Here is a 27,413-nt window from a genome sequence, read left to right as displayed (position 1 = left end):
AAATCGATTAGAACATCGATTTGAACTGATATCTAATGTTGCCAATATTTTGTTTTACACACGAATCATTAACTGGCGTATGGCTCTATTCTTTGGAACCTTAAAAAAGACGAAAATTGTTTTAAAAAAAATAATTCCTAATGTCCCGTGAAACACACGAACGCCAATCGTTTGCGCTGCTTAGTAGATTATTCTACACGTTTTTTGGCGGGGGGGGGGGGGGGTATTTTATCTTGTCGTTTTCCATCGATCATTTTGCATTATCTCGACATTGTCTTTTGGGATATGTTTTTCTTTGTTCATTACAAATGGCCCTCGAAACTTAGAGTACAAGACGTCGTGTACTGATTTAAAATGTTCATACGCGATCAGTCCTCATTTTTAATTACCTCCGCATTGTCTTCTGGGATATGGTTTCTTTGTTCATTACAAATGGTTCTCTAAACCATTATGTTCAAAAAGTACACTCCGCAGACAATGTATTTCTGAGCCTAGATATTAGTGAGAGAATTACAACCCTTGTTACGATAATAAACAAAGTCTGGATTATCCATTTTTACGTAAGCGCATCCACCAGAAAACGTATTTGAATCCACTAAATATCACAGGATCCAATGACATCGAGAGTTGATTATGGTATTGGTAAGTTAATTAATGTCTAATTAATAATTTAGATAACATTTTAGTCCTAAAGAAGGATCTGCAATAAACAAATTTAGCTCTTATGTAATGCCTGTTTCATTACAGCTGATATATCAAATGCGATGTGTCATCGGGTATCCTGATAAGTTTGTGGAAGTACTTATTTTTTCTAAAAATGGCCTATATAGTTTTTGTATAGACACCCTAGAACAACCTGATACCACTTCTGATACATATAGATTATAGGTTGGTTATCTAGAACACATGATACCACTTCTGCTATAGGAAGGCTATACGTAGATTCGCTAAAACATGTAATACTTCTTATAAAGCGGGTTTTACGTATGGTCTCTAGAACACAGGATACCACTCCTTGTATAATAATACAGGTTTCTAGACCTGGTGATACATGCAGGTTGTACGTAGATACCACTTCTTCTACCGGTTGGTTATACGTAGAGTTCTAGAACACTTAATAACACTTCTTATATCGACAGGTTAAACGTAGGTAGACTTTATAGAATACCAGTTTTCCATTATTTAGTAAGTTTATTTAAAATTTGATCAACTGTCAGCTAATATATCGACCCAAGGTTACTTTCTACCAAATTAAAACCTCATTTAGCTACACGATGAGGCGGGTACGATGCATTAGATGCCTTATAGTTTTCACTTATGTTTTATATTATTCATTTGGAATTTCCACATTTCCAATAATTCAATCTTCTTTTACTTTAAAAAGGTAATAGATATGTAATTGAAACTGTCACTTTATTATTATCACTAGCAATTATTCATTTAATAAATGGGCGAGAAAAAAAAGGAAACCTAGTTTATCAAAACACTCCTGATACCAGTTTCTGGTGAAATATTACAACTTGCTCTATCTTTGTCTTTTTTATCAGAAACAAGGAAGAAACTAAAATATCCAAAAGGGCCATACTACATCTAACAATGACACGCAAGAGTGATAACTTTGAGTGTTTCTTTGATTCAATCAATTTTGAATCATTTAGTTTCGCGTCTACACCATTGGTTAGCTTGTTAGCATTTTTAATGCCTTAGATGATACGCGATCGTGCCATTAAGAGCCTTACCATTACATTTAGCCTATTTCATTACCGCTTGTTTGAGTGATGCCTCGCAGACAATAACATTTCACTTATTTCCAGTAATCAAAGCAGACGATCGATTCGTTGTTCACAACCCCGATTCTTACACTAGGCGGGTCAACATAATAAGCATGAATTGATGACGTCACATAGACTTATCAACAACGAGCGTCTATAAAATGACGCGTCCTGCAAACTTTGATTCTTGCAGTTAAAACTCTTCCCGGGATTCCACAACTCCTGTTTGATACGAAACGTAACGAGAACTTCGCCTTAAAGGTAAGGTATAAACTTTTATTAATTTTTTTTTAGATCCAAGTCATCTGGCGGCAGTGCGAGAACGAAAAAAGTGGGTTCCGTGAAAGTACCTTTTCCGAATCTTTTGTCATATAGCTATTTCCACGGAAAGTTGAAGGGTTATGCAAGGGTATTCAACAGCTGGTGAAACGGACTTCATTTTTCTTTCATAAAGATGTTTTATTCTCAATGATTTTAATATGAACGTATTTAAAAAATATTTTTATCATTTATATATTTTTTAATTGTTTTGTAAGACAAAAAAAAAAAACAAAAACAAAAAAAAAACACAGATCAATTCAAATTTCTGTTGATATACTTTGAATTAATTTAATTCCAAGCAAATACTTCGCACCTCAAATACCTGCCATCTGATATACGGATATGAATAAATTTCATTTATTCATTTCTGTTTTTTCGAATATATTGTGTGTAATGCTTTTTGCGATTTTTTTTTATATAAATGGCAGAGTATGATTAAGAAAAACACAAAATAAAGTTTAGCTGATACATTACGCCATACAGTGTGCTACGGCCCACTGTTATATCGAAGTCCAACTGCCAAGGGATTTTTTACGTGCACGAAAATGTGTACACGGGACCTCAGGTTTTCGTACCATCCGAACGACTAGACAGCTGTACTTGTCAGGCCCTACTGCCAAGGGGAAACCACGCCGGAAAAACCCGATGAACTTTCTCGACCTCCAGGCTAGCGAGCCCTCGTCTTACTCTCGTTGTCTATTTACCATAAATATCGAAGCTTCAGTAAATTCCTGGATTAGCCTGTCAACTTCCTTTTTCCGCCGTTTAATCAGAGAGTCTACTAGATGATTAATTCTCTCAATGTTCTCATAATCGTTAGCCATTAGATTAACACATAAGAAGCGTCCATTACGCCACTTAAAGAGACATGATGCCATTTAGAGAAATGGTCACATTTTCATCTTGACCGCACCCTACGGGTGTGTTTTCGGGGAATCCAGTATTTTTCCTTTAAGGTAGGGTTTCTCTACTTTCCATATACATATATACCAAATTTCCAAACCCTTTCATCTTGTGTGCACCCCATGGGTGTTTTATCAGGGAATATAGTATTTTTCCAGTAGGATTGCGTGTCTCTACTTTCCATATATACCAAAATTGGGCGTCTCTATAAATACCAAAATTGCCATACTTTTATTGGAAATAACTACCCGATGTATACTTTTATGGAAATGTATCTTTAAAAAGGGTTATTCTCAATCTGTTTTAGATAATGTATACGACACTCAATTTTACCATGACATAATTTATGCAAATACGTGTATATGAAATAATAATAACCCCACTTCTGAGAATAACATTTTTTTGTACATGCATGCATAATGACGATACTGTTTTGTACTATGCCGCCAGGGACCACGATGCGATACAAGTGTTCGCATTTAATACCTGCTACGGACAGAACTTGTCTGCGATATCACCCTAGGTGGAAGTGGACGTAAAACTCTAGAAACGAACGAACGAAAGGTTGAAAAAACTGCTGTATGTTACACTAAGGGTTAGCTTTTAAGTAAAAAAAAACTTGTTTATCCAAGAAACGGTAAAAAAATTGGGAAAACACGGTCAAAGTTACCCCTGAATATTACGACTCCTAATATACTTTAGATCATTATATTCTACTACGACATTCCTCACAATAAATAAAATTTAAGATATCCACACATTGTGTTATTAAATCCACGAATGTACAGGAGGGTATAGTAGTTGTAAAATGAAATGAAACCCCATGTGATTTAACTAGAGTTTACACCAGTATTGTCATTCTGCTACCGTCTGATCTCCCTGGCAGAAATCTAGACCAAAAATATGCCCTCTCGCCCAGGTTCTGAGATGTTCCTATCTCCTCCCCGGTTGTATTTTCGTTCGGGTTCTGCAATGCCCCAACCTCCCACCAAAGCTCACTTGGGATTCCAAGGTTTAGCTTACGAGTATGTTATAAACCCTAAAACGTAAATCGGATATACAATAAACCAAGTCTGTGATGATCTGTTAAATTCGTTGTCGTTGTTGCTGTGAGCGTTTCTTCGAGCTTGTCTTTTGTCTCGGTTAGTTTCAGTCATTACCGGTACTTTGCAAACACTAGGTTTTAACATCCTATTTTTCTGAACTGAAAGCGGAATAAAATAGTTGTATTTTCTGTAAAAGGGGCCAAACCGCTAACCCAATATCTTCCATAATATTCGAAATTAAAAACACCAATTATAATTCAATATCAAATATTTAAGACACTATAAGTGAACATTTTAATATCAGTAAAGAAAAACATACCCCAGAAGACAACGCGGAAGTAATTAAAAATAGCTAATTCACAAACGACAAAATATTAATAATAAAAAATAACCCGTGTAGAATGGGCTAAACAAATTGAATGTTAATCAATTTATATACACCCATATTACATTACTGTATGCTTCTAAACTAGAGGGGTGGATGACCGAATGGTTTATTGCGTGGGCTTTATTGTACGGGTTGTTGGGGGACCGAATGGTTAACGCGTGCGCGTTGCATCATAAGGTCTGTCATTTAGTCAAGCGGCGTGGTTTCAATTCCCCGCTTGTACGTGACAAGGAGAAGGATCGCCTTTCCAACTTCGTGGGTTTTCTCCAGGTCCTCCGGTTTCCGCCCACTGCTAAAGACCCATGCGCGCAAGCGAATTAATGAAATAAAATTGAACCATATGTTAGTCCCGAAATGACCTAGTTTGTGTCGAGTGGACATTAAACTCCATTTCTCTCTGTGATTTATACGAGATATGCACCAAGATATACATTACATATGTAATTGATTGACATGTCAGAATTTAAACGTTGCTAATTTCTCAAGCAAAATTAGTGTCGGTGTAACGAATTAGCAGTAGAATATACTTTAGGTTACACGCAATCGGCGGATAAATTACTGGTTTGAGGTTTAGCTCGGTGGCAATAGTGTAATGGTGTTTGAATCATATAATTCATTTAAAACAGTTTTGTGCGCGATTAAACAAAATGTTTTAGGGCGATGTGCAAGGCATGGTATTAAATTGTGAAATTTTACATTCATTAAACAAATTTATGCAAACTTCAGCTGGATTATGTTTATGGTCGCACTGATAAGAAACTAAGGACGCACAGCGCTATACCTTGGGGCCTGTAAAGCATCTAAGACGGGGTTGGTGGGTTGAAGGGGGGGGGGGAGAAAGAGGGGAACTCCCCACCGTGCCACCCCGGCAAATAAGCTATATTACATGCATTGAATATACACTACGTTGGCTCGCTAACCTGGAGGCTCCGTATTAGATTCCTAAGTTGACCGAGAAAGTTCATCGGGATTCCCCCCTTACGAGTGTTGCAGGACGGAGGACCTGGCAAGGGACAACGTATCGTCATTCGGATGGGACGAAAAACCGAGGTCCCATTACAAATTGGTGTGGATGTAAAAGAGCCCTTGGCAGCTGGTATTCGATATAAGAGCAGGTCGTAGTGCCGCTGTTCGGGCATAATTTCCCTCATAGCACACTGCATTGCGAATGCCCGTCTTCATTAGCCCTGATGGAGATGAACAGTAGGACGTTAAACCCCATTTCAATTCATTTCAAAAATCTTTCGAAAAATTTGATTAAAAATCTATAAGCTTTTATTAAATAAATCAATAATATAGAAATACGGCATAAAATAATAAGCCGTAATATCAAACAATTAATTAGCTATTACAAATTAATATGTGATATGAGTATTTCCTGGTTTAACTTGAACTTCAAAGAATAGCAAATTATATAATATAATGAATGCATTTAAAAGATCACTTATTAATAGATTCCTTGGATGGCATTAAATTTTAGTAATTGCAACATAATCAAATAATTACTATAGTATATTACACAGCGACTTTTCAACAAGACTTCACAAGTAGTTCCTTTAGGAACGGTCTCTGATCGGACCGGGGGGTTGGATGGCAGAATGGTTAGCACGTGCGAGCTGTATCTTAAGGTCTGTCACTGAGTCAGCTGGCGTGGTTTCAATTCCCCGGTTGTACTACGTGACAAGGAGTAGGGTCGCCTGTCCAACCTCGTGGGTTTTCTCCGGGTCCTCCACCCCCCCTTCACAGCTAAAGATCCCTACGCGCAAGCGAAATATTGAAATAAAATTGATCTATGTGTTAGTTCCGAAATGACCTAGTTTGCGTCGAGTGGACGTTAAACCCCATCCCCTCTCTCTCTCTCTCTCTCTCTCTCTCTCTGATCGGAACGGATCCACTGACCGTTCCTATTCGTCCCTATTTAGCTTCAATATTAAAATACCTTTCTTCTAAGGCTATTTTGGATTCCTTACGGACTAGTTTTCACCGGGATTCATCTTTGTTCGCCGACATTAATAATTTCGCGCCACATTTGACACAAATTTATAATAATTCAACACTATTTTCAAGTAGAATTTTACGATTAAAAATATCCACAAACACCGATCAGCCATTACGAAACTAACATGTGCAGACCGCATGTTCTTTTTAATCGCAAAATTCTACTTGAAAATAGTCTTGAATTATCATAAATTTATGTCAGGTATGGCGAGAAATGATTTCTTTTGGCGGAAAATAAAGAATCACGGTGAAAAATAGAAGGATTCAGAAATAGCCCTAGAAGAGGTGGGAAAGAGTGGTATTTCCATATTGCAGCTATATAGGCGGATAGGAATAGTCAGCGGACATCGTCCGATCAGAGACCCTTCCTAAAGGAACTACAGACTACAACGTTTCATTTACTAATAACCAGATCGATTATACCAATCAAAACAAATTACACAAAACATTTAATTAAAAAATTGTGAAGCAAGTCCCGATTAAAAAGAACCGTGGCTAGGATAATAAACAATCTATGGCACATCTTGTCAGAACTTCAAACAGTGATAACTTCGCTCAGAATAAAGTAATTTGAATGAAATTTTCAATAAAACATATTCATTTCGCATTATCTATTTTAGAACTTTTATTTTGGAACTGTTATAGGCACAACGGTCAGATATTTATCTAAATCTTACATAATGCACCTTTAATGTGTACATAAACTTATTTAGGCCACATTCAATTTTGAATTTGTTTTATTGTAACTTCTAATCAGTTCTGTTAATACATTATATTTCTTGTTTGTGAATCGTCCATTTTTAATTACTTCCACATTGTCTTGTGGGGTATGATAATATTTATTCATTATAAACCATAGAGTACACGACGGCGTGTACTGATTTTAAAATGTTCATTGTGTACTAAATGAGATAAGGTATAACAACATTACTATTGATTGACATTGATCAGTATTGAATCCAATTTATGTATTATGGATAATACTGAGTTAGAGCTTTAACACCTTTAATAAATAAGATTGACAATGAATCAACTTCCAGACACTGATAATTAAAATGTCCAGAAAACACACATATTATATGAGGAAATGTTATAATAAGTATGTTTATATCATCCAATATAGGCTTTTATAGATGGAAATAATTATATATTCCAATACACAAGTCTGTGGCTTGAAGAAATGAAATGGAGTTTAACGTCCTAGTTTTCTGCCTCAAACGTTCTAATGAAGATGGACATACGTCATGCAATATGCGGCAATGGACATTTTTTCTCAAACAGTCGCATTTTCGCCTACTGTTTATCGAATTCTAACTGCCAAAGGTTCTTTTTTACGAAAACACCCACAGAAAGGGGTGCACATCGGTTTTTGACCCCTTCTGAACGACTAAGCGCACCAAAGAGCAAGTGAATCCCGGCATTGAATTCGGAACCTACTGGTTAGTAGTCATGTAGCCACCGCATGGCAGCCGATTTTTTGCGTATTTTAACTTAATAGATTTGGAAAAAACTGGAAAGGGAGACTGGGTGGCCGAATGGTTTAATGTGTGCGCTTTAGATGATAAGGTCTGCCATTGAGTCAACTGATATGGTTTCGGCTACCAGACTGTATATGACAGGGAGTAGTATTACCTGGCCAACCGCGTGAGGTTTCTCCGGTTTTTTTCCAACTGTTAAAGACCCCATACGCGCAAATTGAACCATGTCTTAATCCCGAAATGATATAGTTTGTGTCGAGTGGACTAAAGCGCAGGGGGGATTACATACACAATCGGGGAATTGTAAAATCACACACAGTGTCTATGGCAAACACTAATCGATATATTCTGAAACTTAATCAAATATATACAGACTTTGTACAACATAGCCTGCATGAAATAAGTATATTCAATATTATGTTATTGTCGTGTACATATTCAAAACACCATAACGTACATTCAGTGCTAACAAAGGATTCTGAAATCGAACAAAAAATAAGTTTCAAGTACAGTCTCTCATATAGACAATTGACAAGATAAATTGCCTGATGAACCGATCTTGACATCTATTTGAAGAATCATAGTCTCATCTTAACGAGTCAAGAGTATTGTCGGTCAATTTTGTACTAAGAGCACCGCCGCTTGAGTTCTATTAATACGAATAAAACAAAGACAATATTATATTAAGTATATGCTAAACATCAAACGTTATAATGTAGAGAATGTGCAGTCCTTGACATAAAACTTGAAAGGCAATGACAAATCTCTATTAGGTTTACTTCGGTGCTAACTTCGCAAGTCTCATGTCAGAGAGAGAGAGAGAGTAAGAGAGAGGTGGGGTGGGCAGAGAGGAGAGGTTGAATGTCCACTCGACACAAACCAGGTCATTTCGGGTCCTAAAAGTCAAATGAAATGAAAATGGTGTTTGTGACGTTTTACCCATTTCCACACAAACGGGGCTAATGAGGACGAGGTATCTAATAAACCACATGGCATAAAATTATAGTGAATGACAAATGAATGACTAAATTGCTATGTCCCAAGACATCATTGCGAACTGATGTACAGTTATTGTAGATTAGTGTTACAAATAATTAGTCCAGATGGAATCCTCTCCTTCCCAAAAATAAACATACGCGTAGTCTTGTTAAAGATATACAAAAATACATTAGTTTGGTTCTAAATATAGACTTATTCTATGTATCTCCCTAAGAAGAAAATGTTTGACATACCATGTATGTTTATGTCCAATTTGTATCATTTAATTTTATTATGTTGTCTCATTTCCACGGCTGGTAGCATGTGCGAAACCTTCAAACACAAGCAAAACGTACAGAAAACATAACGTTTTTTATAGGTAAAGATACCCGACAAGTATTATATATTAAAATATAAAATGTTTGATGAATAAAGATACTTATATGATTTCAATAGCGTTAATCCCATTTAATTGAATATGATGTTTAAAGTGTTAAAATAACATTCATTAATAATATCAACAGCACCAGCTTGTAGTAGTCAGAAATATTACATCCTATTTCTGTGATTATAAATAAGTTTCTAATATATTTCAATATTAAAGGGCGTATGGCTCTATTCTTTGGAACCTTAAAGGGATGAAAATGGGTCTAAAAGCAACTATTTATGTTTATGGTAATTTTAAATCAATTATGTTCTGTGAAATACGCGAACAATCCAAATTGAATGGCAGTCGTTTACGCCTGCTGGGTCCATTCTACAATTTTTTTTTTGTCCTTTGTGAATCAGCCATTACTAATTACTTCTGCGTTGTCTTTTAGTATGTGTTTTTCATTGTTCACTACAAATAGCGCTCAAAACCATATAAATGCACGACTCGTATACAGATTTTAAAGTGTTAATTATGTCCTAAATATTGGATATTAGGATCCCATATTTTCACGACCAGATAACAACATCAACTGGACCAATATTGAATTTTAATTCGTGTTTATAATTTCGAATTTTATGGAAAATATTGAGTTAGAGGTTTAGCTCCTTTAATATAAATCCAAGATATTCTGATTCAGTAACCGCATCTATATCTATTATATAATCGCACTTTAGATAATTCAATTGTAGAATTGTTTAGCTTATAGACTTCTTTGTGTTTTGACGCCATGGCCTAAATGGGTTTCCAACATCTCAACGTCTTTATCGGACATATCCAAAATCTAAAATGAAATTAGAGTATCTTTAATGTTATGTAAATCGCAGAAAGAACTGAGAGGGGGTCTTTAAATATATAACACGTTAAGTACATTAAAACTATTCATAGGAAGCTAGTCACGATTTCCTATTAAATTTTCCTATTAACGTTAAACGGTCCACGTTGTATCATATTCTACCGATACTGGGGCCCAGTATAGAATCAGCGGGTGTCCAAGAATTTGAGCAGTGGGGGTTACAAGGTGAAGACAACGTGAAGTTTGGAGTGATGTCTGGGGGATTAACCGCGAATTTTATAAAATCGGGCACCGGTTGTGTAGTAAAGTCTCTTAACTCAATATAATCAACAATCATCGACATTGAAAACACAAATTATTTGTCAATTTAAATCAACAATGATGTTGTGATTTAACCGGGAAAAGATGGACTTCCGATATCCAATATTTAAAACAAAATAAACATTTTGTGTACCAACATGCGTTTCAGCGCCATTTGCAACAAGGCACTCGAAGAACGAGGCTAGATATATTCCACAAGTCATGTCAAATTGTGACGTCATATTCTTATCTGGAGAGCAAGCGCAATAAATACTACCGGGGTAAACTGGAATAACCAGACGCTAGAGGTTGCCATTCGATTGAGACTTCTCGCGTATTTCGCCGACCATAACTGATTGGCAGTTAGAGTAAAAACCGAAACCATTGAATGTAAATCAGTTTATATAAATGGTTATATTTTAGTTAACACAAGGGGAACAATTTTGAGTGAAACCGGGACAAGAAGCTATGAGACAATATTTACGCTCAATTAAATGCACGCATGTATATGATGAGAGTATACTGTATAGCCTATGCCTGTCTTCAGTAGCCCAGTCAGAGCAGAATAGTAGGACGTTAAAGTCCATTTCATTTCATTTCGCCTGATGCATTGGGGCTTCAGTATGAAATTGATGCGATTGAAAGGTTTCATTCAGACGTGCCGCTTCAGTCAGATAATTCAAGTCCCTGATTGCGCCCTACAGACACCGTGATAACCTCTCCGACCAAATAAATTAACAACAAAGCAATTAGACTAAGTATATAATAATTAGCAATCGAAGTGTCTAGTGTTATTGCCACACATTTGCTTCATTTATTTCTCTTTGAGGGTACTTGATAGTTATTTCCCCTTATACCCGCTCTCCTCCGTGGGGAATCCTCAAACTCTCATTCATTCAGGAGGTTTCTACGCAAACTGCATAATAGGTGGTTTACTTTATACATAAGACCCACAAGAAAACTGTCGGAAACGGAAAGATTAAAGACATTTTCATAATACTAGAAGTCTATGTTTAAGATCTGAGTGAGATATAATTGGCAATTCTGGAACGCCAACCCGCCAATGTCGGAAGACGATATTGTAACAGTAAGCTCAAAATAAACCCTTTCAAATCATGGTTAACTTGACCAGATGAGAAATTATCATGTGATGAAGACCTGGGGAAATTATGAATACAACATCGGGACCAAAAGTGGCAAATATGGTCAGATTAGTATGTTCCGAGATCGTGGTACACATTTTCTGATTATCACATAGTATATTCCAAGATCGTGGTAAATACATTCTGATTAGTATATTCCAAGATCGTGATATATTATGTTCAGATTAGTATATGTCATGGGATTGTTACCATGACCAGACTGATTAGTACATAACTATGTCCAGATTAGTACATGCCATGGGATAGCTACCATTTTCAGACAGATTAGTACATTACTATGTCCAGATTAGCACATGTCATGGGATTGCCACCATGTCGAGACAGATTAGTAAATATCGTGGGATTGTTACCATGACCAGATTTTCACATGTCGTTACCATGTCCAGATTAGTACATATTGTTACCATGTCCAGACAGAACACTACATATTGTTCCCATGACCAGATAAGTATACATATCGTGGGATTGTTACCATATCATTAAATGACATGGGTGGCTACCAAAACATCCACCAACGAACGTTTGTTTTTATTTGTTTTTATTCAACGTGTTTAAAGGGTACAACTGAATTCTCCCGATAATGGATTAATATTGTTTTCGTTTTGTGTGCCCAACCATGATTAAACAAGTAACTAGTAATACACGAGGTCGGGGAGACTGATTCTAATCTCAGTACTGTTATCATTCTAATGATTCGAGGAAAGCAACACTCATTTCAATTTGAAAAAGTAAATACGAACCGGGAGGTCGTTGTTTGAGTGTGAATATGGCCACAGGGCTTACACTTCCCATAATACACCGAGAACATCTAATCTACTTTGCGTAGTTAACGTCAAGTTTCTCCAACAGCCCTCTTGGCAACGGTGATACTATCAGGCAATAAAAAGCAAAGTGGTGTAAAATCAGGAAGAGTGGAATCAAATCACCAGAAGTCATTCCGTGAGTTTATTTAATCATCACATATCTTCGATTGATTGTTCGAGGGGCCGTGTGATCGAATGTGTAGCTCTTAACACCCGGTCTCAAAAAACTTCACTTCAACAACAATAAATAAAATAATTTACTATGGATGTTGTGCGATGAGTGAGAAAATTAGAAACGTGTAGGCCCTAAGCTAGTTCGTATTCTTTAAAAATGAAGCAGTCTTATAGAAGACCAATATAAAATGTCAGTCATGATTTAAATTATACAGAAATGCTCCATTGAAACAAAAAATACAGGTTAGATAATACATGTATATTGGCCTCATGTAGCCTGTGGCTACAATACAAGTACATTTGAAAATGGCTAAGAGGAATTAAAGATGGCGGCGTGAAACCATTAGAAATCAACAATAAATTCAAATGGCTATTTTGAATAATGTTTGACCAAGATGTTGGAACTGTTTGGTAAAAAGTACTCTTTATTGTGGTTGTCACTTTTAGATGGCTATGATCTGTTCAATCCATGTTAATATTGATATTAATATTTGACCATTATATATTTTTAACATTTACATCAATATTTACAGTTAAGATTTTACAAGCCCTTGCCAATCTGCACAGAGTACGTATGTCTTATTCCTCGTTTTCATACAAGATCTCTTTATAACATTTGAAAATGGATTTCTCCCTTTGCTTCACTTGTTTTCATTCTATTTATGTAACTCGGCGCTATAGGAAGTTTTCCAACAACCCAAGAAGTTTATTTTTTATAAAAATCCTTTGTTGTTTTTAGAAACAATATTTTATTTAGCACCATGTATAGAATTTGAAGTACAAAAATAGTCATGGATTAAGAAATAAATGAAATGAAATGGGGTTTAACGTCCTGCTGTTCTGCTCCTAACCTGGGCTAATGAAGACGGGCATACGCCATACAGTGTGCTATGAGGGAAATTTTGCCCGGGCAGCGGCGCTACAGCCTACTCTTATATCGAATTCCAACTGCCAGGGGATTTTTTACGTGCACGCCAATGTGTACACGGGACCTCGGTTTTTCGTCCCACCCGAACGACTAGACAGCTGTCCTTGTCAGGCCCTCCATCCTGCATCACTGACAAGGGGAAACCACGCCGGAAAATCTGAATGAACTTTCTCGGCCAATGCAGGGATCGAACACCCGACCTTCAGGCTAGCGAGCCAGCGTCTTACCCACTTAGTAACGTGATCCCCAGGATTAAGAAATAAGTCAAGGCTTGTATTAATCTGTCTTAAGATATGTCTAGTTTAAAATAAACGTGGCACTCAAAAATATCACAAACTGGTGGTTAAGATGAGTATATACGACGGCGAACATGGTGCTGGTGGCATGGCAACATCGGCAAGACTGCGCACGCACGCCATCTCATCAACGGTCAAGATTACACACTATCCTATACTACTTGTACCCCCAAGATCTAGAATACTTAATTTAATAAACATATTACACATACACTACTTTTACACAGGTGCAACGCCGTTGGGTGTAGCCTATACATGTTTGTTAACACCACCTTTGAACACTAACTCAAAAAGGCTAGTCTCTATCATTCAAACAAATATTCTACGAATATTCTGGATGGATTGTCAACATTTGAGAATAACTAGGTCATTGGCTAGATTATCCGGTCTTTTACATTATCACGAACAAAATCCAAGGGAAGTAACTAGCCCTAAAACAAGATTATTTTTTAAAGAATAGCCATTTCAAAAAACCAATTTGTATTACCAGTTCAATATCCAACATTCTTAATTTTTTAATGTAAAATTTCTCTCTTCATGGACCACGTCTGGTTTTTTTTTATCAATTTTAATTCGTCGTCACGATTCATGTTTGTTTATAATAATGCATGAATTATGGGATCATCAACAACATAAATTCACGTCCAAACTATAGTGACAAGTGTAGTGTGTAGGGGTTGCGTTTCGAAAAACCCGACATCACTTCTGATTTGAGGATTTCACATAATTCACCTTTAGAAGTGTCAGGAAACTAGGGTACCCGGGGAAAGTCCACAAAGATAACAGAGCTCATGGTTTACCGTGACAAATTCCATATTACCATGACACCATATCAGTCTGAACCCATGTCAGTTTGAGCTTAGGCCATTTTTGTGGTCAGAAGATATAATGTTATCTAGGACAATATGATGACCAACCAAAGTTATTTTCGCTGTTATTTTTCTTCGAATGTAAACTATCAACGGGTCATTTACGTGTATAAATCCTCGGGCCGTTTTTTACAAACGTAAAGACCAGAGACACTTTATCGTCCACTTAGCAGACATTACCATTTATAAGTGGGCTTAAGCCTTGATTATTGTCTTGAAAAAGAGAGAGAGAAATGGGGTTTAACGTCCACTCGACACAAACTAGGTCATTTTGGGACTAACATATGGTTTAATTTTATTTCAATAATTCGCTTGCGCGTAGGGGTCTTTAGCAGTGGGAGGAAATCGGAGGACCCGGAGAAAACCGAGGATTCGAAGCCACGCCAGTTGACTCAATGACAGGCCTTATGATACAGCGCGCACGTGCTAACCATTCGGCCATCCACCCACCCCCTCCCCTCCAAGAGAAAAACAAACCTTGTACATGACAAGTTGAATTAAAACTTGGGTCTAGCAAAAAGTAGAAATTTGTGGCCTTTGGATGCAATGGAAATTCAATTTCCGTTTAAAACGGATGGCGTTGTCGTAAATTTATTTTGATTTAACATATGGTGCAATTTTTTAAAAATAATTCGCTGCACCTTACGTGTATGTACAATGGGAAACGTCAACTGTCTGTTTCGTATTATCGATACAAAACAGATATTCACAAACGTGAATAAAACATTGAATTATTCATGACAAAGATGGAAATACTGTATAGATTAAAGCATGGCATGTGTCTATAACATAGATAATTTCATATGTATCTGTATAATTCCAATGTTAAGTATTAAAAAGCTGGGAGAGTAATTAAATGAAACCTATGAATAATAAAGACCCCGTTCTTAACAGGTGGTTTTATATTGAAGTGATAATCCGTATTCGCATTGACATTTTGTACGCTGATTATAGGCTGACAAATTCTAGATCATGAGCGTCTTTCCAAACAACAGAACAGCCCCGATTATCAAGACTTAAATATAACTAACAAACAAATTACATTAAACTGAGACTAGATAATCATGTATTCTAACAGGAACCCACGCAAAATATTGGATTTGTACATGTTTAGCACTTAGAAATATACCGAACTACATTTTGAAAAAATAAATAATTTGCGTCCTACCATCCTAGTACGTAAGACTATCATTGTTTACAAGAGAAAAGTTTAAAGGTGATGCGACTAAAGAATTATATAAGGAACAAAATAATTTCCATTTAAGTACATTGGTGCTAATGGTGTTTATATGATTCTCCGCGAAAAACTAAGCGAAACAGTTCGATCATTTTCCGAAGATTACGCACAACAATCCTTGTTTTTCATACGTATTGTCAAATGTCAAACAAAAGTCAACCATTCCGTATGGAAAATGATGGACGTAATTATTTTATATTGGTGTATCAGTAACTAACTGTTACCATTGTTATGTTTCTCAATAACAATAGTCTAACTGACTTGTCTTTAACATCCATTTAGACAAAACAATCACGATAAATATCGTCAATAAATTGCGACTTGTTTTGTCCTCTCGACATTATTTACTCCAGGTCGTGACCAACGTCTGGTATATTGGGGTTTTGTTATTTCAATGATTCGCAGGTGCATTGGGGTTTTTGACAGTGGCGCGAAACAGGCGTGCCAATATTTGTTGTACCGAAGTATTAAGTGCTCTAATACCTTAAACATACATTATGCAAGAGCTAAATCTGTTTATTGTGGGTCTTTCTTTAGGCCTGACATGTTATCTAAATTACTTATTAGACATTAATTAACCTATCCAGACCATAATCAACTCTAGATGGCATCGCTAGCCTGCGATCTTTAGTGGATTATGAGCCGATTTACTGCAAAACTTTCCTTCACGATTTAACGATTAAATGGATAATCGTGACTATGCTGCTTATCGTACTGACTTTAGTAATGATGATGGAGGCTAGGCGGAAATTTCAATCGCTTGGTTCTCGGTTCAAAGTGGATCAATTTGAATGAAATTTTCAGCAAATTGCCTTTACATTATCTAGTTTTTAACTATTATAGTGAGAACTGCCAACTCGTTATCGAATTTCCCATAATGTATCTTTAATTTAAAACACTGTTATATTTATTAATTAAGCACGTCTGTTTTATTTGATACATATATAAATGACAATTTCCTCGATTATTAAAGAACAAATTGATATGTTCTTGGTCGATATATCGGTAAACGAACACTGTGAGGCAAACGTTCATTTAAAGGCGCTAATTAAACCTCTATTCGTTCGAATCTATAATGGACGAAAATTGGTCGAAACACATCTATTCTAATATTTGTGACTGTCGTTTGTCTGTCTGTTTGTCTGTCTGTTCGGGGTTGGCGGCTACACTAGGTCTGCCCCGAGTCTGAAATTTGGAGAATAGGGGTAGCTCGGACCGGGGAGAAACATAGACCAGGTGGCGTTAGTCTACCACTTCCGGTTTCGGGGTTATGACCCCCGAGCGAAGCCGGGCATTCTTCTAGTATATTATATTAATTAATATGAATATATAAAAACTTATTTACATTCAGTTTTATAAAATTTTATTGTAATTTCTAATCAGTTATGTTTGTCGAAATGCGCGAGCAATCCAAATTGGATGGCAGACGTTTGCTGTTGGCTAGTCCAGACTACATCGATAGCAGGCCCTACCGTTTAACATATATTACTTCAGTAACGATTTTTTGACTCGTTTATCATATCAAGATCCCTCATTACAAATGGAAATCGAGACCATAGAGAAAACGACATAAATATTGGATATCAGGGGCCCATATTTTCACGGTTAGATAACAACACCAATGTTAATGAAAATGGACCAATATCGAATTCTAATTCAAGTTATAATATCGAAGATTATATAAACGATCCACCGCCACCGGCTAAGACAGCACTATAAGTCTCGGTCACCCAGAACCTCCTAGTTTTTAACGTACGAAGGGCCTGGGACCGTTGTCAATATTTGTCGAAAAGTTCCATTGCTCATACGTAACCGGGGAGTTTTTTTTTATTTTATGTGGTTGAGTATCCAGTATCTTTGACCAAGTCAAGTAAGAGTTGTGCCCCTTCCCGCAATACATCCCATAAATCTTGCATTAATATAAACATACATGAATCCTGACGACGAATTGGATTAATTTTTAAAAAAAAAACCCATAGATATGGCCCATGAAGAGAGAAAAAAATTAAGAGTGTTGGATATTGAACTAGCATTGCAGTCAATTTTCTGTAATGGTATTCTTAAATTAATTTCAAGGGCGTCAACATCTTGGTTTAGGACTAGTTATCTCCCTTGGACTTAGTTTATGACAACGTAAAAGACCGGATAATCTAGCCAATAACCTATTATTCTCAAATGTTGACAACGCATCCAGACTAATATTCGTAGAATATTTTTCTTGATGACAGACTACATCACTATAAGACAACATAAAAGTTAAGATGCCCAATTATCAATTATATATTTTTGCGGGGGATGTTTGCCGCATTATTGCTAATCGATTATTTCCAAACGCTTGAGAAAAAGATTATTTGATCCAGATGAATAAATATCGTTGAAAACAGAAATACAGTAATCAGTTACAAAACCGAACAAATATTTGCTAACATTTATTTTTATTAATGAAATCATGATTGGCAAGTAATTAATTAGCAACGAAAATGGTAATTACCGGAATCGAACCAAAACCAGAGTCAATAAAGCAGGAAAGAAACATAGTGCTGATTAAATAATAGATCTTTTCTTACTAACAAGGTCTGATGATGTTTTAGCATATAATTCTTAAAAGATGTTACGATGCTTGAAATGTCAATATGTAGATAATCTGTACTATGTAAAGGTTATAACTAATGTTATTTAATCTACAGAGATCTTGGACCGTATTACATTTCTTTGACTTTCTTTTTATTAAATTTTATTTGGTCTCTAGGTAGACATTAGTACTATAGGTAAATAGAAGGAGTGGGTGTCAGTCATTGCTTTCTTTTTTTTACTTGATTTCATTGAGGGCCCTAGGTAGACACAAGAACTATAGGATATTAAATATATCTAGTAATGTAGAAAATTTAATAATAAGTCGCCGCCATAAAACACCCGTGCCCCCACCATTCGCCTTCGATCATAATTTGGTGGGAAAGCTCTGAGAAAGATACAGAAAACGCTGACACGATAAAGGCAAATTTAACTATTGTCGGCATTGGGAGAGAGAGCAGGGACGTTTTAGGAAACTATAATTTAGACATTTATAGAAACAAAAATCTATTAAACAGAGCCAACCACATCTTAAATGTTCTATTAACCCACCGAGCCAAATAGTGACTATTTCCAAGCAAATTATTTTGGGGGATTTAAGCTTTCATAAATGAAGTAAATTTAACTAAGTCACCAACAATTTTTATATCAATTAAAAGTCTACAAAGGAAACACTGTAAAATATGGAAATAAGTTTTAAAATCATAAGTTCCAAATATATGTCATAGTGATTTGATGTATACTGAAGCAGCTTCGATAATTTAACGTCATCTACAAATTTTGAGTCTGGTAGGGTGCTTAAAGGGTTAACTTGATATTTAGCCGACGCAGATGCTATACAATTTATTGACATTTTAATGTACATTTTTATACTTAAAAGTATAAATGTAACTTAAAGACCTCGGAGCTGTGGTATTAGTGTTCAATCTTCTCGGTGATAGCTGTAAATGTTAATGGCAAATCTGTATCCTTTTATTGATTTACAAATAAAATTAAAACAACGTATTACAGTAGAAAGCCATTTGAAGAGATATATTATGGGCCAGTTAAAGATAAACCGAAAATTTAAGGGATATGATAGGATGGTCATTTTTTTTAGATAGATTTTATTTAGCTGCCGACATGTTTATATGCAAAGCAATGTGACGGATGAGTAGCGGTTAGCGATCAGTTCCTGGTCCAAAAATACTACAGTATATTACATAATGTCAATGTAGACATTCATCTGAATCAGAAAAAAAATGAAATGAAATTAACCGTACCATTCGAATTGCTGGACACTGCTTCATGCTATGCCCTCCGCCTTGCATCAGTGGCAATGGGAAACCACACCGGAAATTCCCGATGAACATTCTCGGTCAACACCTAGTCGAACCCTGGAACTACAGGTTAGCGAACCACCGCGGCTTCCGCTGAATCAACGACTTTTGTCTGCAATATCACGCTGGGTGTAGTCTAATGCAGGTGTATTGAGACCACAATTTTATAGTAGGTCCAACATGAGTAATGCTAAACGTACTTGTTAAAACGTAACAAACTCTGTATCTATGGATGTAAATCCCCGGTCTCACCGGCCACGATTTAGTCACGACAGCCCACGAATGGGCGAGAATATCCACTAATTTAAATTATGTTGATACATGAGAAAAATCGCTACAGCACGTTTACCATCGGCGGTACGGTTTACTGCGTGTCGGCAAGCTTTGAAAACACTGGGCTACCTTGGAAAGCCGTGGCAAATAATGACGAACAGTGTAGCAAACCGTACCTGGACCGGGACTTTACATTGCGTTGGATTTGAATCTATGACTGTAACTTAACGTGCAATCTGAATCTATGAACGTAATATAATTTTCAATCCTAATCTATGAACGTAACATAAAATTCAATCCGAATCTATGAACATAATATAACGTTCATTCTGAATCTATGAACGTAACATAAAATTCAATCCGAATCTATGAACATAATATAACGTTCATTCTGAATCTATGAACGTAGCACAACTTTCAATCTGAATCTATGAACATAATATAACGTTCATTCTGAATCTATGAACGTAGCACAACTTTCAATCTGAATCTATGAACATAATATAACGTTCATTCTGAATCTATGAACGTAGCACAACTTTCAATCTGAATCTATGAACGTAACATAACTTTCAATCTGGATCTGTGAATGTAACATAACGCTGGCTAATGATATAGACTACTCTGTATCTATGAACATAAACATCGTAATGCACAATCGGAATTTAAGAACACACATTGTATATTTGAATATCTCCATAAATACCACCGCTTATTAAAATATACGACTCTCCTGGCTACAATTTTCGTTTCTTTATTTTGATTAAAATGTTGATTAAAACGCCCAAGCTATACCTAGAAAAATAAACAATCACAAATCTCATCCCCAATCCCACCTTTTTTTCTAAAATAGGAGCTAACATTTGTTGTTCTTTATTTTGATTAAAGTGTTAATTAGAAGACCCAACTATCTCTGGACAAACACATTCATTACACGAGGCCTTCTATATATCCATAGTCTGTATAGGACAAATTGAATCAGATCACGAAGTTTTAGTTACAGCTAAATAAAGATGAAATGGATTGTCATGTTATTCCTAGTTGATCTATTGTTTTGGCTTGAAAGACACGACCCCTGTTGCTTTTTAAATTAAGTACAATTTAACATTATTTATTTTATAGGAAAGAGAAAGAGTCACCCGTCGTGCTCTAAACAAAATCAATGTTCCATGAGTCTTGGGAATTTATTCAACTATAATTTTCTCTTAAGTGCACGATCGATGGGTATTAAAATAAACATATAAGGAACCGACACAAGTGGACTCGATGGAGTCTAGTAATACTTTCTGGAAGCCGAAGGCAACGGATTACAATATTAATTTATTCTGGTTAAAACACAAATCCTATTTCGTTTCGTTTCGTATCGTTCAAAATTTTGTTTTACTTATCTTTACTACACTAGGATCTGAAAGAGCTGTATCCCCCGTTCTGGTTTATGTGAGGGATTAACCAATGAAACGGTCTGTTGCAGCGAGTTCTTGGCGTGCGATGCACGGAACTGTGGGTATCTTACTAGAAATATCAACGCCGATTGGTCAATCAAATGTTTGACGTCATAGGATCAAAACCTGACCCTGACACGACCTCCCACTACAACTGGTCAGATCTTCATTTAGTAGAGGCCATCGAAAGTATAAAAAAATGAAACGATATATAGATCTTTTAATCAGATTGCTTATTAATTAGTAAATCATATACTGGAAACAGAACGTTGTAAACAATCACTCTAACTTACTAGACGATAAAACGACCGTGTCAGTGGCGCATTTAAAAGAGAGATTAGGATGGAAGAGGGGGCGCAGGGCATTGTGCGTCATGTTTCTTTGTTTACCAGATTCAACCCGAAACTTGTTTTTAATTAATTTTTGCGGGGGACTGTACCACTCTTGAATATCCGTTTAAGTAATTTAGACATTTTCTCGCACGATGTAGATGGTGTATTAATAGGCACTAAATAATCCAACGGTATTTAGGTATGTATGTTATAAGGTCGGCTGATCCCCATCGCGCCGTGTTGATACGTTTTGTCAAATCGCCTCGTCGTTAGCGGATAAGCATTCATTGATAATGCAGATGCCACTGTATGTCCTATAGCTGTATGTCCTAAAAATAAAACAGCTACAGAGGGGCTCTTGGGACTGAAGGGGGTATTCAACCCAAAGAACATATTTGAGAATTCCCGACGCCACATTCACGAGGGGTCTATGAAAATGCCTGACCAAACGAACAGGCACCGAAAGCAAAAATCTTCTTACATCTAATTTTTGAAAACCTCACGTGTACATTAGAAAACAAAATTTATTTTTGGGTTGCCCTTTTCTACCAGAAAGGGATATTCATTCAGTTGCTGGGATAAGATAAATGCTAGCCAATTCTGGAGATGAAGAAACCCATTGGGTTCCTCTTTGGCCTTAATAGTTACTGTGATGTATTCCATTTTGTCTATATCCTCCTATTATAATTTGTCTATATTTTGTATTTTGCAGGCATAAAAGAAACATCTGAAATGGAAAAATCAGTTGTAACGTCATTATGCCTTCTCCTTGTCGCCGTAGTTTTCATCCATTGCGCTGTTGGCATGGGTGATTCGAAACAAGCCAGTTTTGGTGATGCTCCGGCAGATCGAAAATATCAGGACTGGTATGAGTGGCTAGTTAAAAGAAATTTCGGTGGAATGAATAAGGGATTCGGCGTACAGGAGAATGGAAAATTTTTGGACTGGGAGAATATGTTAAAAAATGGAATATCTAAGAGGCAGTTGAGCGTTTCACCAGATCGCTTTGGGAGTTATGGCGGTTATTTCAGCAATGGGCTACAGGATTGGAGGCGTGCTTTCACTGGATCAAAAAGACAGGGGGCGACCAAAACACGAAAATAGACATTGTAGGCATTTTGGACATTGGGTGATACGATATGTCACTTTATATACATCAATTGGTTTCCGGTATTTATTTAATAACTCTATTTAATGCAGTGGTTTTAATTTCATTCTCTATGTAGTTGTTTAATTTCATTGCACTATGCAGTTGTTTAATTTCATTTCTAAGTATACTGTACTGTTTTATTTCTTTGCTCTAAATATTATTTTATTGATGAGGGTATAGATACCCCCACCCCCTCTATGTCGTTATTCACAAGAATTGCATTCACTGTAACTATAAGCCCCGTTTAGTCAGTTCTTTAAGGTGACCAGTTCTTTGTCTTTTTGTTAACTGCTAAAATTCTTGATTGTACAAATTGATATAATAACTCTTGCAAATTATTCATTATGCTCAACGTCAAAATTTCACAAACAAAGTGTATGTTTTCGCAATAAAAACTATAAAACTAAAAAAAAAAAAAAAATAATAATAATAATTGGGTTATTTGTAAAAATATATTTATCCGTATTCTCCACCATCCTTAGAATATATACATATTTAATTTAAACTTTGGAATAGAAATGGCATTGCTAAGTCTCCAAGTGTGCGTGCCATATTACATCAAGACTTGAGTAATATGAGACCGTCAGTCCAGCGGGGCCTTGGTAATTCGAACACATACTGGGGAATTAGAACTAGATAAGCTATATAATAAACTGAATGGCCCTTTATATGGAGGCAGTGGCGTAGCCAGGATTTATGTAACGGGGAGATGCGATGCCCTTGAAAATTTCGAAAATCTGAGTCTATTTCCTGGCATTTGAAGTCATTGCTGAGAGCAAATTCTTGTGAACGAGAGGATCAGAAATTAACTGTTGTACAGTCTGTCGCCCCACGCACTAGGGGCACTACTAACTAGGCGGTTCACTATAACCGTGAATATGATGATAATGATGAGATATTACAAGATCACTGCGGAGTGGAAGAATGGTGACATAATGGAATCGAGCGCCTAAGTTCAGTATACTGGGCTTTTCATTTTCAGTTTTTTTAATGTATTAAACGATTTTTTTGATTGGTCGATGAAAATAGCACGATCATCAAGGGCAGATAATTTGAATACGCCCCCCCCCCCCACTCCGCCATTGATGAACCAAGGGATTAGTTGAGTGGAATGGAATGAGATCACTGGGGATACCAAGGATGTGTGTGTCTCTGTATTCATATCGACCCAACTGTAATGGAGTGGGGTTTAACGTCCTACTTTTCTGCACCATTAAGATTTAATTTACGTGCACGCCAATGTATACAAGGGCCCTGGGTTTTTCGTATCATCCGAACGACTAGACATGTCTCGTGTCGTACCATTCGCCCTGCACCATTGACAAGGGGAACCGCGACCCAGCTGTAATCGAGTACCGGTAGGATAGTGCAGGGTAAAATGTATGTAGCATGAGCATTGTGCAGAAAACATAGATGTTGCAGGGTAAGATCAGAATTATATACGTTATGTCACAAAGTCGAAACAAAATGTCCTTATATTGTCCCATTCATAAACCATAACCAAGTAAAATATTTCAGTATACTTAAAGGAGCTAAGTCGCTAAAATTTGGGACCTTGAAATTGACACAAATGGGTCGGAACGCATATACTGAATGTATATAAACTGATTTACATTAAATTGTTTAGTTTTTACTGATCAGTACAGTGTATGTTCGGCGAAATACGCTCGAAGTGCCAATCGAATGGCAATCTCCAGCGTCTAGTTATTCCAGTCTACTCAGATAGTATTTATTGCGCGTCACCGTTTGATATTACTTGTGCGATAGCCTCGTTCTTCGAGTTACTTGTTACAAATGGCGCTGAAACGCATTATGGTGTACCAATGGTAAAATGTTTATTTTGTCTTAAATATTGGATATCAGAAACCCATCTTTTCCCGGTAAGATCACAAGATCAATGTTGATTTAAACTGACAAATGATTCGTGTTTTGAATGTTGAAGATTTTGGATGATATTGAGTAAGAGACTTAGCTACTTTAAGTAAAAAGTATGCATGAGCTTCAAAAATGCTTTGAAGAAGCCTGGACAATTTGTTACACGAGCGTATATCTTAAGTTTCCGTAAATATGACTTATTGGCGGACGAGGGTTTTTGTTTTGGTGGTACTTCGAAAGGGCGAGTCCGGTTAGAACACTGGACTCACAACCAGAACGTCACGGAATAGAACCTTCGAGATTATTTAAACCAGGTTCTCTCGTCAGAGATCGCGCCTGCGAGGATGACAAGGAAAATATCTCTTGTTAGGATGAGATAGGCCCATTATACAAATTGTTAGTTCAAGTAAAAGTCCTTGGGCTTGGCTTTAGATATTCTAAGACGAGTTGACGGAAAAACTTATGTCGGTAAAACAACCCCTCCCACTCTTTCCTTTTAAAAATAACCACAGAAATCTCAAAATGACCCACACGAGACGTTAAAACCTATTTCAGTATTCCTTTATATGAATTATGATCCATCAAGGTTTGAAGAATTAAACTACAGATAATATTATACGTAATACATCCTATGGTACACGATTCTAAATATAGTCAAGGGATTTCCTAAATGGGCCAAATCGGAACCCTACGACAAGTTACATAAGCCAATCGCGAAGAGTAAACAGACCGCAACCGTTCGCAAAAAACAGCGTATAGTCGTTCGGATGGGGCAAAAACCGAGGTCCCGTGTACGCCAAGAACTCTTGACAGTTGAAATTCGATATAAGAGTAGGCCGTAGGCAAAATTTCCCAGATTGTTCACTCGACTTCAACATGGCAGACTTGTCACTCGCTGGCATCCGGTCAAGTGACTTTCACTTTCATTTTTAAAAAGTTTTTTGGCGATTTCTCCTCGAAAAGTGCCTTTCTTTCAATGCGTATTATATTTGGTCAAGGGTTGTATGAAAATGTTCACACTAACGCACAAAAAAAAACAGGTTAATATAAATCTACCTACAAATATACCTAATGTAGAAGTAGCTCTAAGGATTTGTCTCGTTATGACGGTCTCCAATAGATTGGCCAAGGGTGACATGCCTCACAAGAATGTCGAAATTGCACACGAGACTGAATTGTCTGTTTGAGAATGGCAATGAACGCTGATGTTCGCAAAATAGACTTTGATGAACTGACAGACATCTTCTATACAACTGTCAGGATTTGAAATTACCTTGACTTCTCAATTCAGACGGCTAAAGATGACATGGTCACATACTACATTATTTCTCTAAGAGTTAAATTGTTTACGTTTTGATTTTCATTTTATACTTGGCTCTAAGCATCAATTGATTGTGACAGGTCGACTAATATGGTAATGTATTTCTGTATTTCTACATCTACAGGAAATGTTTTTCACAGCGGTCTAGCTTTGCAAACGGCCTGGTCGAGCTGTCTACCTCCCATCGGAGCATTGGTCCGCCTCTGCTAACATACAATCTCGTTATTAAATAAATCGCGAAGAAGCCTAATAATTTTACAGCATTTAATTCATCGCTTATAAAATTTAACGAGAGACTCCCAAGATATCTTCACGATTTTTATAAAAAAAACAAACAAATCCCCATTTGATGCAATTTAATTTCCAAGCGTATAAATACACTTTATAATATTATTACACAGAACTATTTATTTCAACCAAAGCTAACGTTGAAGCTCTTTATTTAAAAAGATACATGCTAGCGAGACTAAATACTCCCAAGAGTCAGATAACATATCAAAAAATAACAAACGGTGATTTATCATATGTTAGGAGAAATAGAATAAGTTATTAGTCTTTGTATAGTAGAATATAACTCTTATACATGCGTAGGGGAACCAGGCTGGATAATCACGTAGCACTTCCTCCTTCAACACCAGAATCAAACCCTGGACCTTCGGCTTAATGGGACAGGGCAATACTCACAGAGCCACCGTTGTTCTTGAACATACATGTAGAAGCTAGGGGTTCCTCAACTTCAAATAACTGCTCAACATTGAGACAAAGCAAACTCGAAGAGCGGATTTGTAGAATGAATGGAACAAAGTACAAATTATATAATGCAGAACTTTGTGTCTTTAAATAAACAGCTCCAATGTGGGTTTCGCCACCATGTAGCGTCACCATAAAAGTTATTCGGTTTGCATATTTTTTCTATAAAAAGGCGTCTTTAGCTATTTGTGTCTTTATTCATTGTTCGTATGTAAATTTTGTTATATCTCTTTGTCGTTAGATGTTGATGATATTAATAAGAACGAAGGAATCCAAAGGTAGTGGGTATATAACTATGTTTTAAGGTCGATATGTCAGAGGTCACCATTGCGCTGTGTATAGATGTTGTGTCAAATTGTCTTGGCGTTAAGAGTACTGATTTATTGACAGAAAGCAGACGCCGCTACATTTCCAATAGCTAATAAAACAGATAAAGGGGCTCTTGGGAAGAACACAATTCAAATTCATGTGCTTATATAACTTTAGTCTGGAGAATAGTG

At 36.5% G+C, this 27,413-nt stretch overlaps 1 long non-coding RNA gene across 1 annotated transcript; it reads left to right on the top strand.

Moving 5' to 3' along the window:
- The first annotated feature begins 1,809 nt into the window (after positions 1–1,809).
- LOC130014306 (uncharacterized) lies at positions 1,810–23,388 on the top strand. Its single transcript, XR_008789260.1, has 2 exons — positions 1,810–2,033; positions 22,530–23,388. It is a non-coding gene; the product is annotated as an uncharacterized LOC130014306 (long non-coding RNA).
- Positions 23,389–27,413: the final 4,025 nt, after the last annotated feature.

This window comes from Patella vulgata, chromosome 9, assembly GCF_932274485.2.
Source record: "Patella vulgata chromosome 9, xgPatVulg1.2, whole genome shotgun sequence".
NCBI lineage: Eukaryota > Metazoa > Mollusca > Gastropoda > Patellidae > Patella > Patella vulgata.
This window is presented reverse-complemented; position numbering and strand designations above follow the sequence as displayed.